The 7,359-nt window shown below is 37.1% G+C and overlaps 1 long non-coding RNA gene across 1 annotated transcript; it reads right to left on the bottom strand.

The window, feature by feature from the left end:
* Positions 1-704: 704 nt before the first annotated feature.
* On the bottom strand, positions 705-6,927 carry LOC111947443. The gene is made up of 2 exons (XR_002873285.1): positions 6,800-6,927; positions 705-1,849 (listed from the first exon to the last, which is right to left on the bottom strand). It is a non-coding gene; the product is annotated as an uncharacterized LOC111947443 (long non-coding RNA).
* Positions 6,928-7,359: the final 432 nt, after the last annotated feature.

Here is a 7,359-nt window from a genome sequence, read left to right as displayed (position 1 = left end):
ATATTAGTTTTTTCTGACAATCAGTTCAAGTAAAGCACAAACTTTTAGTAAAGTAAATGATTAGAACAATAAAACACCAAAAAAATAATCTGCAAGGGAAAAAAATGTGTTTTTATTGAAAACCAGTTACATTTTCATTCATTCTCAAGCAAAATTTTGGCTTCTTAGTATTTTGGCTGTTTTCATTCTGAACAATGAAGTCTGAAGGTTTTCCATTTCGGGAGGTGTTGTCCTCCTGTGGCTGAAATCATAAAATAAAAAGATAGTCTTAGAACTTGAAAAAAACAGGACCACAACTGTGTGAATCTTGACAAAATCTTTGCAACCTAATTTAAAAGCGAAGCATATAATTATTATTGCTATTAAGTTTCTTAAGTGTAGTTTTTGTGTTATTTATTATTGCTGTTTTTATTAGAGCTAGGGTAAAAAGGGTAATTTCACCTTTGTGGAATCAAAAAAAGTCCATTCTATTCTAAATATGCAAAGCAAACTTGAACAAACAGATGCAATATCAGTACTTCCCTCTTAGCGTTAGGATAAATTCAGAAAATGTACAAAGGTTTACAACTTTTGGAACACATGAAGTTTGAAACGAGGCTTTTTTGAACATCAACCTTGCAGGTCTGACGTGCAAAAGCAATGAAAAAATAAGGTTTTAAAAAGTTTATGCATGAGGATGCAAAAATAATTTAAGAAAACTGGTCTAGAACTTTATTTTTTTATTATTTTGGATAAAAAAAAGAAAATACTTTTTCACATTCTTGTTTGATTTTACACAGGTTTACACAAATTGGACCCTTACAACAATTCAAAGAACTGCTTTTGTGGACCACATCATCAACCCCCCTCTACTGTGCTTCAGTTATGAGTTTCAGCCGAATGTTGTCATATGTTAAAATAAATCCTTCTGTGGAGTTTTGTGACCTTTCTTTATTTCTTTATTTATTTAAATTATTTTTTGTTTGTAGTTTTCAAAAATGCTATTTGAATTAAAAAATAATTTTTTATTCATTCACTTAACATTGAAAACAATCATCTATCCTTAAAGTTCATCATTAAATGAGATTTGGCTTGATTTTCTTATTCATTAAAGGTTCTTTAGCTCCGTGTCAAAGGCCTTCTCACTTTTTGAGCAGGAAAGTTTATTTTTACAGTCATTCTTTTTAATCAGAAGCTGTAGTTTGTCATTTAAATAACTCTCACTATAAATCTGCCTGAGCTTGGTGCTTTAGAGAAAAGTGAAATTATTAGTGCAGCTTTAAATGATGAAATCCCATTAATATTTTCAGTTTTCCTCAGGCCCCATGGAAACTCTTAGCAGGCTCAGGCCTCGGGCAAACGCCTCTGTTCTGCCCTTTATATTTGTTCATCGTCAGTTTCATTCAGCACTTGTTAGGGAATCCCATTTGTGCTTGCTTCATGTTTTATTGCATCAGTCCGACTCTGATCATCGGTGTAGCTCAGTCTGATCCAGACTCATAGGAGTCCTGCAAACAGGGATCGAGACACCATGTCCAGAAATCCCTGTTTAAAGTGCAGGGATGGCTCAAAGTTTGATTGCTCCGATGACATCAGTGACTCGTCTGAGGACCAGTGAGAATGGATCTTTGAAGAGTTCAGAAAAATGACGGGAGGTGTGACGGCACGTCGCCCTGTCCAGCGGCGGTGGCCTCTGAGGGGCCCGTGTAGCGGGTAGCAGGCTGGCTGGGAGAGCTCCTTGATGGACTCCACATACTCCTCCATGGTGTGAGTGCACCAGTCCAGGTCTCCATCCTCTGTGGGACTTTCTTGCATCTCATTGATGGTGGGGAGTCTGTCAACACTGGAGAGGAGGTATCTGCTCTTCATCCTGAAGAGGAACAGAGAAAGATTCCTGTCATGAGAGATTGTGGACTAAAAAAAAAATATAGCCAGTATTTTTTTTTTCGCTTTACCTTTACTTATTTGTTTGGTAAGTGACTTTTACAATGTACAACAGAAAAAATGTATGATTTTTTGAACAAACACCAGACAAATGGAGTTATACAGAAGGCATCACAATAATATTGATACAGGCCCAAAAAATGATATAATAAAATATATTATTTAATATATAATATTAGTCTGTTTTTTTCCAAAAATGTCAAATTTTTCTTAAAAAGTTATATCCTTATTTTCTTTTTGCTGTGTCAAGTCAAAGGAGATACGTAAGATCTGTGGGAGAAAACGCAAAAACTATATTTGACAAACTATTCTCAAACATGGCAGCCATTGTAAATTCATAAAATTCATGCTTATATTCCCTAACATCACTGCATGTTTTCTTAAGCCTCCACATTCCATTTCTTAAGTATTGCAGTTCCTTAATTGACCGCTGAACGCTGGTTTCAGAGGGGAGCTTTTCCCCTTTGACCTCTATGTTAAATGGTACAACCCTATTGCTTGATTTTCTTGGAGAGTCAATTCTTACTTTTCTCATCTTTGTTGTCTATTGTTGGAACATTGTTGGGTTGAATGATTTGAACTCCAGTCATTATGGCCATGCTGCTTTGGGTTTTATTTTCATCATTCAAAATCCTATGGGTGATGCAATAACGCTGTGGGACATGGGACCCATTGATAACCTTTTAAAGTGCCACTCCAAACATAGTTTGATCTATTGTAAAAGCGTTCCCAGTGGTCTTTTAATTAAACTTTTGCAATTTTTAGCCATATTTCTTTTTTAATTGTCGCTTTCTAGGAACTTTTTCTGCTGAGTGGCAGGAGTTTGGGGAGGTTCGCCTCTGAGTTGGTGCGGAGTAAGCCGGCCTCCACTTCCCATTATCTATTTGTTTACATTCTCTCCTGCTAGCTTACAGCCCCTCACAACCCCAGCATGGCAAGCAATATTGGAGCTATCCAACCATACAGTTTTGAGCCAGACGACAGGTCAGATGAGGAAAACAAAGACGTACATGGATCTACGTCTACAACTGGATGCATCGGAATGAGGCAGAGCTGGGAGCTTGTGGATTGCTGTTGTAGGTTCTATGCCACACCTACAAGCTTTTTCCAGGAATTTTTCATCTGCTACTGTTTCACAACGATTTGAATAAAGACATACTCAAGAAAGGCAATTTTAAGCTTAATTTTGTTTATATATATGTCCTCCATCATGAGAAAAATGCCAAAAGAAGATGTTAAAAAATAAGTTGAATTTAAGATATTGAAACAAGGATGGGAAAGAACTTTTTAAAGCCAGATCAAGACAAAACAGAGAATCAATTGTCGGTCCTGAGGCTGAGAAAGATGGTGCATTTTTTCTCATCATCTCATATTTTGAATGTGTGCACTAAAGTCAGAAACCTCACTGGGATTTTAGATCTTCCATTTGAAGCACACTTCAAATGTTGCACAGTTCATTTTTTTATCATCATAAAAATATTGCCTGATTGAGACCCTTTTTCTCTAGAGCCTGTGCTGAAATATTAATACACACTAGAATAAATTACTGCTGGTGTTAAGAAAAACACAATTAATCGGCTCCAGCTAGTTTAAAACTCGCCTGCACGTCTCTTTACCAGAACCAGAAAGAAGAAGCATTTTACTCTAATTTTGAAATCTTGGCACTGGGACCCAGTCAGCTTTAAGATTTTTGTATTAGTCAGAACAAAACCCCACGACGAGGCCACTGTGAGCCTCGTCTGTGGAACGGCCTGCCTTGGGATCTGAAGGCTCCCTGCATTGTGGATATTTATACCAAAAACTCATCTTTTTTGTTTAGTTTTAAGTCGATGTTCCATTTCCCTTATGTGTCAATTTCATTTTATGACCTGTTTTTCCCCGTCAATTTTTGTAGAATGTGTACATGTGTAGGGAGTACGACGGAGTATTAGGGCCACCAAAAAAAAAAAAAAATTAGAGCCACCAAAAGGAAAAAAGTAAAATTACGAGATTTTATCTCGTAAATTTAGGAGATAAAAACTCGTAAATTTAGGAGAAAAAAAGTCGTAATTTTAGGAGATTACAGTGGAAGTTAGCATGCAGAGCAGCAGGTGAAGGCCGTGCAGCCGCAGAGAAGACCGACTAAACTTTGTTGAACAGGTGAGCTGAATGTTTATTGATAATGTTCCAAATATCTGGAAGCTCATTTTTTTTGATTTACGATTCATTAAAGTTTTATTTATTGATGGTTGGTTTGCAGGATCTCTGCAGCCCGATGAAGCAGTCGTCGGTGTCCCTGCAGCTGTTCGCTTGAATCCTTTCTCCACCAAAGACAAGACTCTACGTCTGTGTGACGCTTCCGTCACACAAAAGGAGGAGCACTTTTTTTTTGGCATTTTCAACGTTCCAAAGCTAATATAAAACACTATTTTCATTCCTCTTTATTGTTTTATGCTGAAACGGGACATTTCATCTGCAGGAGGGGGCGTTTATAACACTGTTTACTTCCGCATTGGTGTTGGGATGACAGGTTCATGACGTAATGAGACAAATGAACTTCAGAAAATGTGAATGAAAAGGAGAATAAAGGCTGCAGCGATTGTCTACACCCAAACGTGTCTCTGAGCTCCTTATTTTACATATTAAACTCCGCTTTACTGACACTGAACCCCGGAAAGACTGCTACAGGGAAAATAATCTGATTTTGAGTCGCCAAAAGGTTCAGAATCTCTTTGTTTTAAACCTATAATAATCCGGAAATGAAGCTTCACAAAAGGCTCCACATACTTCATCTTCAAGCTAGGTTCCGATAAACGGACAACTTCGGTGTTTTTTCCTTAATCTACGACTTTTTTCTCGTAAATTTATGAGATTTTAAGTCGTAAATGTATGAGATAAAAAGTCGTAAATTTACGAGTTTTTATCTCCTAAATTTACGAGATAAAATCTCGTAATTGTACTTTTTTTTTTTTTTTGGTGGCTCTAATTTTTTTTTTTGGTGGCCCTAATACTCCGTCGTAAGGGAGACTTACCATTTTTACTATTATATTTTACTTAAAAAAGAATTTTGGTGTGTTCTCCAACAGTAAAGTTACTTTTGAATTTCAATTTATATAGGACTTTGTTGAGAACTTGCATTTGTTAACTTTCTTTAACATTTGCTACGATCAGTAGAGTGATCACAGCTTCTTTATATAAAAATGCTGGCATGCACAAGACATAAATGACATGAAATATTATGTATTTATCTAGGGTATTTGTTAGTTTCTAGCTTCATAAACACAAAGTTCCTCAAGCACCTAATACTTAAAAGTATGTTGTGCCTCTAAACGGATTCTCTCTGAGTCTTGCACTTCAAAACCTCTTCATCCAGATATGTTACTCCACCCTGACGTAGTTTCATAATGTGATTTCTTGCAGATTCACAGCCTCTGGACATTAACACAAAGACAACCGATCATCTCATCAGCAGCCAAGAGGAAATGATACTGCCGTACTAGTGTTGCACAATGGGAACAGAACGTCCCTTATGCTGTGTTTGACAGAATGACAGAATATGAGGTGCTGGCACTCTTACCCGTCATTTGCTTTTTTGGTATGAATGTCTAATGACCCACAGAAAGCAAATAAAACATGTTTAAAAAGAAAAAAGGAAGGTAATACATAATCTACATTTCACTTTGAATGGACTTTAATGAAGTTTTAACCAAGTTGATGAAGTTTGTCTGAGTGTCTTTTTATACCTTTAGGAGCTGCCGTCTTACTTAATTTGCCGTAGGAATCATAATAAGATTCAGGTAATGGAAAAGTTTTCCATGATCTTTAACGTCAATATGAATGGTTGTGGTTGTTGTTGGGATGTGATGAAGCTGCAAACCTTTGTGATGAGGAAAACCTATGTTGATTAATCGGTTTTTTTTTTTTTATGTCTTAATGTGACAAAAATGTGAACCAAATTTTGTGATTTATAGGTTGAAGTAGAATGTAGTCATCTCAAATGACTTTCAAAATCTTACAGTTTTTGGTGTTGCCTTGGTAACACACAGCAGACACTGTGACATTTGGTAATAGGATTTCCTACCCAAGCTTTTTAAGGCAATTTTCCCCACGAAGTCTAAACCCCAGTGCCAAAATGTTGGCTAGTTATCTACCCAAACGAAATAGTAGAGTGAAGCTTTGGCGCCATTTCAAAAAGGAAAATCTACCTCGCCTCCAGGTACGCTGGGTTCTTTGTCACTCGCTCTACACGCCACTCATCAGTTAGGCATTCACTCTGAACCATTAGCTAAACTACCTGCCTTTTCCTCTCAGCCAGTCACAATCATATTTTTGCTTTTAAATTCATGGACGTTAACCCGTTCACCATTCCTCCTCCATTCCGTCATAAACCAATGCTTTGTCATGAACTGGCCCTCAACGGCCATCAGCGTCCAGGCTCCATGGGCCTTATTTTCCGGGCTCATCCCACCAGGATGCAAGACGTCATCGGCCAGACGATGGACTACGCCCATCTTTTGTTTCCCAAATAAATCTTTCTTTTATTTTTATTTTATCTCTCATTGTCGAATTGTTATTTGATATATTAATAAAGATGTATCATGTTTGGATTAACTCATCATTGATTCTGCATCAATTATTGTATAAAACCTTAAATTCTTGGAAATCAAACAACTCCAAAAGCAGTCTAACAATCTTCTTTAGAGCTTCACAATAAACACAACAGCCACCCGTTGAAAGTTTCAAGAAAGAAGACTTTAAGTCCAGATGCCATGACTCAACTTCAAGATGTTACTTGGAAAGATAAGAACCTTCATCGACGTCACAATGAAATCTTGAATCCAAAAACGTGAATTGAACCAGGTGTATGGAGGCAAAAGAGTTTTTGTAAAGACCTCACCTCTCTTTCCTTTGACTGACTGTGGGAGATTTTTCTTTCCTCTTCTGCGACAGAGTTGGTCTGCAGTGTCCACCTCTACAGCCTCTTCAGAGAAGATGACATTGAATCACCAGATAAACCAGGTCAAGGCACCTTTTATAGGTCTTTACCAGGTAGACCAACAAATCCAATTACAGCCATCGTGTAAGGTGCGGGGGGGGGGGGGGGTATTTCTGTTAGAACTCCTTCTGAGGTTTTGGCTCTTTTATTGACTAAAAATACACCTTTAGAGCTAAATGCAATCTATTTTTGTGAATTACTTAGTGTTCAAAATTTAAGAAATGTAAATTACTCTTCAGAAGGAGAAGAGTTGAATAACAGAGTTATTGGATTAGGCTATTTGTGTCTGTTATCACTTTCTCCTTCTCCTGAGCAGCTTACAGCTCTGCTGACCCGCCAGTTTTACTCTAGAAGTTTAGTTTCCAAGAAGAATTTCTGTTTTGACTCAAGATCTCTCAGAAGAAACCATCAAAAAAAAACATCATTGGTTCAAGTTTAAAACTTAAACAAAATGTTTGGAG

The sequence above is a fragment of the Oryzias latipes genome, chromosome 1 (assembly GCF_002234675.1).
Source record: "Oryzias latipes chromosome 1, ASM223467v1".
In the NCBI taxonomy this organism is placed as follows: domain Eukaryota; kingdom Metazoa; phylum Chordata; class Actinopteri; order Beloniformes; family Adrianichthyidae; genus Oryzias; species Oryzias latipes.
Note: the sequence above shows the minus strand (reverse complement) of the source record. Positions and strands in the feature narration are given on the sequence as shown.